Source organism: Kogia breviceps, chromosome 6, assembly GCF_026419965.1.
Source record: "Kogia breviceps isolate mKogBre1 chromosome 6, mKogBre1 haplotype 1, whole genome shotgun sequence".
Lineage (NCBI taxonomy): Eukaryota > Metazoa > Chordata > Mammalia > Artiodactyla > Physeteridae > Kogia > Kogia breviceps.
In genome coordinates this window covers 90,615,452-90,625,298 of record NC_081315.1, presented here as the reverse complement: position 1 = coordinate 90,625,298, position 9,847 = coordinate 90,615,452, and the positions used below count along the sequence as shown (strand labels likewise).

General features: G+C 37.6%; 1 pseudogene; it reads left to right on the top strand.

Moving 5' to 3' along the window:
• Positions 1 to 1,520: 1,520 nt before the first annotated feature.
• On the top strand, positions 1,521 to 7,313 carry LOC131758185 (UBX domain-containing protein 6 pseudogene; annotated as a pseudogene).
• The last annotated feature ends 2,534 nt before the right edge of the window (positions 7,314 to 9,847 follow it).

The following is a 9,847-nucleotide window of genomic DNA, read 5'->3' as shown; positions in this document are numbered from 1 at the left end:
TTCATTTTATAAACTTAGTCATGAATCAGATATCATAGTATAAAATTCACTAGTTTATAAATAACAGTTAGAATAAGTAAAATTTTTAAAGGCTTCTTCCCATTTTTTCCTCAATTTCAGGAATTAGAGATGGCCTAGTTAAGATAAGTGTTCCTGAGAGCCCTGGTCTCAAGGCACAAGGAGAGAAAAATCTAGTTCTCTTAGTAGGACTTGTTCCCTCAGAATCAGAATTGTGAAAATACTTTTGATCAAACTTGCTTTTACTAACTGTATATGCAAAAAGAACTAGCTTTCAAACCAGTTTTCAAGAGTTTTACCTAAACCAACTTTCTCTGGAGTCTAAACAATATGGTGACCACACAAGGTTATCCCATTTCACAAGGCAGAATGGCCATCACCAATCACAACACAGAACACAAAGTATAAAACACACACAGGCCTGGCCGTCCTAATAAGACACTCCCTTAAATACAAGGTTTCAGTCTCTCAGAAAACCTCCTACAGAGACACAGGACTTCAGATCTGAGTAATAACAGAGTAAATGGTAATATCTCAGGTCTTCAAAGATTTCAAAGGGAGGAAAGGAGGCCAGATTGAAAGAAGAGGGGAAGGAGAAGGGACAAAATGGGTGGCCTTACAGATGTCTCCTGCCACCTGCAGATGCCCAGGATTTTTCCCTGGGCTTCCAGGAAGGGAGGAAGGGAACTCGGTCTTACCAGAAACCAGAAAGAATATACCAGACCAAAACCAGAATTTGACTTGTCTGCCCACTGGATGTGATCAGGCTCCTACCCTCAGATCAGGCTGAGGCCCTTCAACCAGACTCCTGCATCCAGGACCAGGACAGAAGAAAAAAAAGGAGGGGTTGTATACTGTTCTCCTCCTATGAGTGTGAGCTGGCTTTATTGACTGGCTTTTAATTAATAGAATTTGGCTGAAAGGATGGGATGTCAATTATGAGATCATATAATAAAAAGACTGTGGCTTCCCTTTTAGGGGCTCTCTCTTGCTCTCTTGCCCATTTACTTCATGACCATCCACCTGCCATTTTATAAGCAGCTTGTGATTGAGACTGGAAGCAGAATCTAGCTGAGAGAACTCTTGAGATACCTTCAACCTCAGCCAATAGCTTAACTGCAGATTCTTGAGAGATCAGAGACAGAACCACCCAGCTAAGCTGTACCCAGATTGCTGACCAACAGAAACTATGAAGTATCAAATGTTCATTTTTTTTTAAGAATCAGATCAGGGTGATTTTTATGCAGCCATAGATAACTAATACAGATTTTGGTAACTAGAATTGGGATGCTCCCCTAACCTCTATGTAGAAGTGGCATTGGAACCAGGCAGTGAATATTGAGGGAGTTTTGTGAAGGCTTACAGGGCATCAAACACACTGCTCATAGAATTTAAGATGTTGAGGAGCCTGTGGATGAGTAGGGAAAATATTACTAAAAACTGAAGAGAAGGCAATCATTGTTATAGTGGGAGAAATTTAATAAACACTGTCATTTGCACTTATGCAGAAAGCAGAACTTGTGCCTAATGATCTAGACGATCTACTTAAGGAGATTTCAAAGCCTTGTGGTAGGTGCTGTTTGGTTTATTTTATTATTTAGGGTAAAACATGAAAGGAAAGAAATAAGTTGAGAGAAGACTGCTATAAAAAGAATCTAGAACTTGATGGTTTTAAAAAAAAAAAGTGCTAAAATTCAGTGCTAAAATTTAAAAAAGTCTCCAGCAAAGATCAAATCCAGGGCACTATGAGGAAAATACCGTATAAAGCTGAAGCTAGAGGTGTGACTGTAAAATCTTTTATTAGGATCTCAGAAAGATCAAAGGTGGTGCCTCAGAGTACTGTTCAGTCACATAAAAGGCCCTTTAAAGAGATTAATGGTGTGCTACAAAGATACTCTCAATCAAACAATAGAGACTCTATGAATTCTAAAGGGGTTGCCCTTCAGCCTCTCAACAGGAATCAAAAGTAGAGATAGACTTCTATCTAAGAGATTTGTCTAATAGAGTGAACCCCAAGAAGATTTATAAAAGACCCACAAAGTCCTTTAAACACTTATTTATATACAGAAACATCACCACCCAATTGAACTGAAAAAAAGGCATTTGGGACCCCCAAAACTTCTACAGTCAGAATGCAGGCTGGGAAAACTACTCAGTGTCAAATGCATCTTTTTATGAGAAAGGAAAAATGGTTCTGAGAGCAAAACCAATAGCTCAGAAAGCAGGGTGAGCTCGGAAGCCAATCTTCACTCAATCCAGCCTGGAGGTAAACAGAGCTCTCCTGTTGTTGGACTACAGCCTCGCAAGATACTCTGAGCAAGAGGCACCTAGTCAAGTCACAGTGGATTTCTGAACCACAAAAGAAAGATAATAAAAGTGTGTTGTTATAAATGGTTAAGTTTGGAGTGATAAATTATTGGTAGAGATGGGGAGAGATGAACATTTAGCAATACATTTGTGTAGTTATAAGCTTATAGGGGAAGCAAGAGTATTGTTGGTCAGATTGGTCTTGGTTAGGAGATGTGGTATTTGTTTCCTGAGATGAGAGGAATGTAGACTATTATTAATTTTGAGGTTGAGTTTGAGATTATACTTTGTTGATTATCTATATTTTCTTGAGAAAATAGGGGATAAAGCCCTTCTGCTTAAACAATGAATTTGACATTGAGTAAAAGAAATTTGAAGGGAATTTGGGAATGATCAAACTACAGACAAGAGAAAGAATTGTCAGGAAGTGCTAATGGCAAGACAGAAATTAGGGCTAATATATTTGCATTGCGGGATGGGTAGGATAGAGGAATCAGGATGAATGATTTAGGTACAGTTTCAGAGAGAAAAGATGATTTACTTGACCTATAGTCTGAGTAGAAAACTCAAGAAGAAGAGGGGGCAAAATATTGACAAACAAATATTGAAGTCGTGAATCATGGGGCTTACTGTAGAAAAGAAAATGCATAAAACCAAAAGGTCTCAGTAGACTATCAGAAAATGGTATGACCTAATATCTGGCCTATTTGGATTCAGAGCATAAGAAAAAAGAGAATATGACTGAAAAATGCAATTTGGAAGTTAAAGTGTTTCGAGTTTGAGGTACATGGTCTAGCCATCACAGTGGATGATTATGAAGAGAGGAAGCACACTTCACTGATTCAGTGTTACACGAGGCATAGATTTTTTTTGTGTTAAGGCAGGGATGATTAGAGATTAGAGAGCTGTGCCAAAATTCTATGGAGGGATGACTAATCCCAGAGTTTAAAAAAATATGTAGATTAATAAATTGAGGGTATTTTATCTTTCCTGTGAATTTACAGAGAAGAAGTATACCCCTAGGACAATAATTCTAAGTATGAATAAAAAATAATGAGGCTGTCGAGATGCTAAAATATCCACATTTCATAATACACTCTGGGACTGAAGAAATAATAATAAAATAATTTTGTGTCACAAATGATAGTGGTTTGTTATAAAAAAACAAAAAGTATCTTTAAGCTGTATCTTTTCTTATTCTAATATATTTTGAAAAATTGTTTGACATATTTTATCATAAAAGCAATAGAGATATGGAAATGGAAAATTTTAAAAATTGCAAAATGAAGAATTTACATACAACGGTATCACCTATTATATCCTCATTCACAGATAAAATTATCTTGATATTATGAAATATTTTCTTTTAGCCTTTTATTCATTCACAAACTTAAACCCAGAAGTGCACATATATATACAAATTGTTATTATATCCATAAATGCAGTTTGATATCCTTCTTTAAATGATCATAGTACTGACATTTAAAATATTAAATTAATGATTTAATTAAATTATATCACTGATATTTTCCTACAGTTTAGACACTTCTTTTAATAATTTCTAAATATTTTATCATACAGGCTTAATTTACTTAACTATTTTCTTATTTTATCAGAGATATATATGTTTCTTTGTTTTTTTTTAATTGAGGGTAATGAAATGAACATCTTAAATCACACATCTTTAGATGAAGTACTATCCTTTTAGGTTAAATAGTGGAAATGTGTTAGATTTTAGGATACAGTTTTTTAAGACTAAAGATAAGATATATGCTGCCAAATTGATGTTATAAAAGTTTTTTTTTCTTAATAAAATTTGTACAATCTTCAGCTTTGTAATAGTGAAGCTTTTTTTTCCAACTTGACATGACCCTTATTGAGTATTAGAGTATATATAGAAGCTGTGTTATCTGGTGCCGTAATGATCAGTGGTTTTCAGTTAAATAGAACAAAAAAAAAAAAAAAACAGTTAAAATGGCAATCATAAGATAATAAATTGAGTTTGTTATATCATATTTGGAAATACAGTATACCAGTTGTCTTTATGTCTAACTCTGTGGCTCGACTTCTTCAAGGCAGGCTTCAAGGCTGTTGGAAACGGAAGATAAGTGTGAACAATAGGAACCCTACAAGCATATACAGGAACTCACCTAAAGATTGGAGGCTGAGTCAGTTCTCACTAAGTTTAACTTTGACGATGTGGGTGTCCTTCAGGAGAAGCTGTCATCATTCATCTTGGAGCTAACCCCACACTTGACTCAAGAGTCAGAATCTGAAGGAGGATCAAAGAACATCTGGAGTAGCTGTAGGATCAGCAGCAACCCCATGCTGACAAGGTAAGCCATCAAATGAGTCAGCTATAAAAGTACCTGATGACACTGACCCAAACTTCTGAAAAAAACCAATATGGCTGCTGCTTTACTTCAATCCTCTAAACCTAGTGCACAAATGTCTCTTGTGGACTACCTTAACCAGAAACATACCGGAAAGGGAGCTCTGAGGAACCAAGTACAGCCTGGCACTCCGTTGACACTTTACAAAGCCACCACATACAATCAAGGTCTTTTCTTTGAGATTATTACTATGTTCTTAACATCATTACGTTCTTGAATAAAGCACATCTTTGACTTCCATTTCTGATATAAGGGAAGTGAGTACTTAAGAACCCTTTAAAAATAATTTGAATGCAGAATCTTTTTAGACTTTTATATATGCATATATGTATATATATATATATATATATATCTCCCCAAATTTTATTTATTTTTTGTCTCCTCCAAAAATGAGAGCAATATTTTTTTTTAAATTTGACATTAGGTTACATAAAATTATTTAATTTTGTTTTCAGAGAAACAACAATATTTCTTTTTCATTCACATTTTATAAGCATGTCTGATTGTTAAATAAATGAACCAATTATAAGAAAATGTGCCACCAGTTTAAACAGATTTGGGAACAATAGAATGTTGTTAAGCACCCGACTCTTTTGGTGGGAGGAGTTCATGACCATAATTGAGAGAACTACTAATCACTAATTTTCAGGCTGCCTTGGGCAACAACGGTAAATATATTTTATGGATGGAAAGGGGACATCCTAGAGTGTTGTGCTTGTTAAACAGAGATCTGTCAAGAAAACAACTCCAAATTTATACCAAATTCCATAACATATATACAGACTTTTTTCTAAAAAACACATATGCATATTTAGACATACATATATAAATACACACAGATATATGCATGTAGATAGATACATAGATACATTCATAGAAAATTAAAAAGGTCCTGGACTGTATCCATAACTATTTGCAGTAATATGCTGGAGCTGTCGCATACTGGCTTACAAAAGCCAACTGTGTGCATCTTTTCCCAAATCCCCATAAGTCACATCATGTTGGTAGCTTGAAATAAGGCATAGTGGAAATATATACACTATGAAATTGACAAACACTATAAATAGGGGTTTGGGGGGTGGTCATTGCAGGGGAAAAGTCAATTCTCTAAATTTTAGCAGCACACAACTTGTTATGCATATATGTGCACACACATGCATGCACACACCCAACTATTTTAGAACAACTGCAATATATATGAAACAACTCAGTATTTTAAAGTCTCCTCTGGTAAACTATATTTAATTGTTTCTAAGATATAGATTTTTTGTATTTTATATCTCTGAAGTTTATGTATGATCTATAATTGATTTTATTTTATAATTGTAATTGGCTAGGGCTTCTTTTTCCCTTGATGTTATAAATATAACAGTATGCCTTATGATAAGCAGTGTCATTTGTTTGACGTCTTCTATGCAATGCAACACATGTAGTGTACAGTTAATCACTATATTTTTGCTGAATTTTTAGTTTGTTTCCAGTTTTTCACAATTACCGATGATGCTATAAATGATATATCATTAGTACACATTTCTTTTGTAGTCTCCAGCCAGGGACCCATCGATAAGGCGCAGATGGCGGCAGCAGCTGCTGTAGTCGACTTGAGCATAAGTAACTCAAGGACCGGGGACCCCCAACACAGAATTCCATTCAGAGCCAGGTGAGAAAGGAACTTAGAGCTGAAGAAACTCTGAATGGGAGGCTGGAGGCCCCAGGCACCAACAAGGTGCTCGAACCCAAAGAATCCTCTACCCATGGCTGAGCCTGGAGTGTACTTCAACCGACCACTCACAGGGCTCACTGCGAGGAAGGACCAGAGGGATGCCCACATCAAATGGATCATTCTCTCTCCACTTTTTCACCGACCCGGTAATTGCAACAGGGTGAAGCTGGGTATGGACCCCATCGCCAAAACCTGGACAATATCCTTCTGCATCCGGAGGAGAAGTACCGGGAGATCAAGCTATAGAACAAGGTGTTTCAGGAGCACATTTATAGCCTGGAAGGGACCCACAAGTTTTTGAGGCCGGTGGCTTCCAGAAGGCGATGCTTCCAGCTTCCAATCAAGAGCGCCCTGAAGAGTTCTGCATGCTGAGCAAGGCCGCCCTGTTCCAGCCCCGGAGAGTGGAGAGGCACCAGGAGTAGCTGCTGCACCCAGAGCCGGTGTGGGGCGGACCTTCCCGCGCTCACCCCTGGCCTCTCAGTTCCTGCCGGGTCTTCTTCAACCTCACAGCAGAGAAGATCAAGTCAGAGCAGAGGCTCAGGTTTGAGGCTAAGGAGGGGCTGGCGTGGTGTGCACCAAGGCAGTGCAGAAGGAGGAGCTAGAGAGATGCAAAATACACTCACGGTACTGCGTGAGTTCATCCTGGAGGCCTTGCAGAGCGACTGGCTGCATTGGAGCTGCTGGCTTCCAAAGCACACAAGTTATCGGAGGACGGGAACCTGGCCTTGAAAGAGTGTGGGTTGATGCCCTCAGCCCTCCTGGGCTTTCATGTGGGGGTGACCTTTCTAGAGGACATCAAGGCCGTGGGGGCCAAGCAGAACTCCTGTATCCTTAAACCTGAGCTCCTGTCAGCCAAGGAGAAAATCTCTTGAAATAAAAGCAGGGTTGGATTGACCAAAAAAAAAATATATATATATATATATATATATATATATATATATATATATATATTTATATTTATTTATTTATTCATTCATTCATTCATTCATTCATTATGAGACCATAACTGAAGGATAGATTTAAGCAAGTAGACAGATTGAAAGAAGTAGAATTAATAGTTCAAGGGCATTTCCATTTTAAATCTTGTCAGATAATGCCAGTTTTACAGTCTCAAAAAAAGATTGTCAGACACTATTGCAACAGTGGGTATTAACATCATATTTAATTTCTACATAAAACTTTATTGTTTTACTGAATATTTATTTCTTACTATAGTAAGCACTGAAAAAGATTGTTGAATAAGGAAGAATCAAGTTTACCTGATTTTAGGCAGTGATGGACAACATACAAGCTAAATAAATAAGAATATACATTGTGTACAAAAAGAAAATAATTAAAATAAAGTCTTCCAATTTAGAGTGAGACAGTGGCTAACTTAAATTGCTGGGCTCCTAGGAAGGAGCCAATGAAGCAAAGATCAGAGGAGGAATATTTTTGGTCTGAACTCACTGAGACAGTATCCATGTTAAAGATGTGATAAGAAGGCCAGTGTGGCTGAAACATAGTGGGAAAGTGGGAGAATAATATAGTGCAACATGAGATCAGAAAGGTAAATACAAACAAGATCAGGATAGCAAGTTTGAATTTTATTCTAAGGGTAAGAAAGCCATTGGAAATGTTTTATACAAAGCATAATATAGGCATTTAAATTATCACCCTAGCTGCTAAGCAAAGAAAAGGTAATAGGAAATCAAAACTGGAAAAAAGAAAATACAATTAAAAAGTATATTAGCTTGGGTTGCCATAACAAAATGCTGTAGACTGGGTGGCTTAAACAACAGAGATTTATTTCTCAAAGTTCTAGGGGCTGGGAAATGCAAGATCAGTTGCCAGCATGGTCCGGTTCTGGTGAGAGCTCTTTCTGGCTTGCAGACAGCCCTCTTCTGGCTGTTTCTTCATCTGGCTGAGAGAGGAGAGAGAGAGCAACCTCTCTGGTGTCTCTTCTTATAAGGGCACTAATCCCATTATGAGGGCTCCACTCTCATGATATCATCAAAACCAAATTATCTCCCAAAGACCTCATCACTAAATATCATTACATTGAGGGTTAGGGCTTCAAAATATGACTGGGACAGGATAAGGGTGGGAGTGGGGTGAGGAGACCAAACAGAATTCAGTCCCATAGCATTGAAAACAATTGAAAGAGTTTAGGTGAGAACAGATGGTGACTTAGACCAAGATCATATGAAAGGCAGAGAGAAGTAGGAATCTCTCTGAAAGTGGATCTATTCTAATGGTAGCTTTAAGAAGAGTAACTAATGCTAGAGTTAAAAAAGAGACTGTGATGTGAGGAAATTAGATTTTTCAAGCATAGCTCCAAGATGTTTGGCTTGAGTGATGGAAAGTGGTGCCATTTATGAATATGGAAGACATGGTAAGAGCAGATTTAGAGAATTATCAATATTTCTGCTATGTCCAAGTTACCTTTAAGCTACTAACAGGGGTCAAAATTGCAATGTCAAGTAAGTAGTTGAATTTATGAGTTTATATTTTTCTGGAAAAGCTGAAATTGGAGATACAGTCTGAGGAAACAGCATATAGATGGCATTTAATATTAGGAAATTGGATAGAATCACTAAGGAAATGTATAGATAAGTAGAATGTTCAAGACTGAGCCAAGATCAAATAATAATATTCAGAAGTTGAGCAGATGACTAAGTACCAAAAACAGATATTAAGGGAGGCTGATGGAGAAAGAGAAAGAGAAAAATAAGGAGTCAGGATGCCAAGAGAAGGACGTATTTAAAGGATGAAGCTGGGGTCCACAATCTTGACAGTTTAAATGGAGTGCTGTCAGTGGAAGACTTTTGGAATAAATCATAAATCGAATATGGGGTGGGGAAATGAGGATGCCGAATATGGACAACTATTTAAATAATTTCAGCTAAGAAGCAGAGTGGAAAAAATAAGGTCAAAGCTGAAGGGAAGGGCTTCCCTGGTGGCGCAGTGGTTGAGAATCTGCCTGCCAATGCAGGGGACACGGGTTTGAGCCCCGGTCTGGGAAGATCCCACATGCCGTGGGGCAACTGGGCCCGTGAGCCACAATTACTGAGCCTGCGCGTCCAGAGCCTGTGCTCCGCAACAAGAGAGGCCACGATAGTGAGAGGCCTGCGCACCGCGATGAAGAATGGCCCCCACCTGCCACAACTTGAGAAAGCCCTCGCACAGAAACGAAGACCCAACACAGCCATAAATAAATAAATAAATAAAAATTAAAAAAAAAAAAAAAAAAAACTTTTGGTAGATACTAACCAAACTTTAGGAAAAAAAAAAAAGCTGAAGGGAAACATAAGGTCAGAAGATATTTTTATCTTAATTGGAGATTCTAGTACATATTTGTATGCTTATGGAAATTATGGCATGGAGGGGAAGAAATCAAGAATGCATGAGAGAGAATAATCGGAGG